Below are 317 nucleotides of genomic sequence, written 5' to 3' on the forward strand. Positions count from 1 at the left end.
GGAATGGATATTGGGTCAGACAAGTCACAGAAATAGCAGTTGGCTAGTTAGTTAATATTTAAAGCATCCTTCTTTAACACTTAAAACCCTGAGAACTGGTAGGATGGATTGATGTTTCTAGGGTTTCAAAAAAGGCCAATCGTTTTGGTGTGTTATCTTAACTGGGAAAAGAACAGGTTGAACATTTATACTCAAATATTTGTATTTGTTTGCCATCCCTTATCTCAAGGTTCCCATCCCCTTAAACAAAGTCTCAGAGGGGACTGGAACAATGAGGAAGAAGGGACTGCTGGAATTAGGGGAGGGTGACTCCCGTT

The sequence above is a fragment of the Macaca thibetana genome, chromosome 3, assembly GCF_024542745.1.
Source record: "Macaca thibetana thibetana isolate TM-01 chromosome 3, ASM2454274v1, whole genome shotgun sequence".
NCBI classification, from domain to species: Eukaryota; Metazoa; Chordata; class Mammalia; order Primates; family Cercopithecidae; genus Macaca; species Macaca thibetana.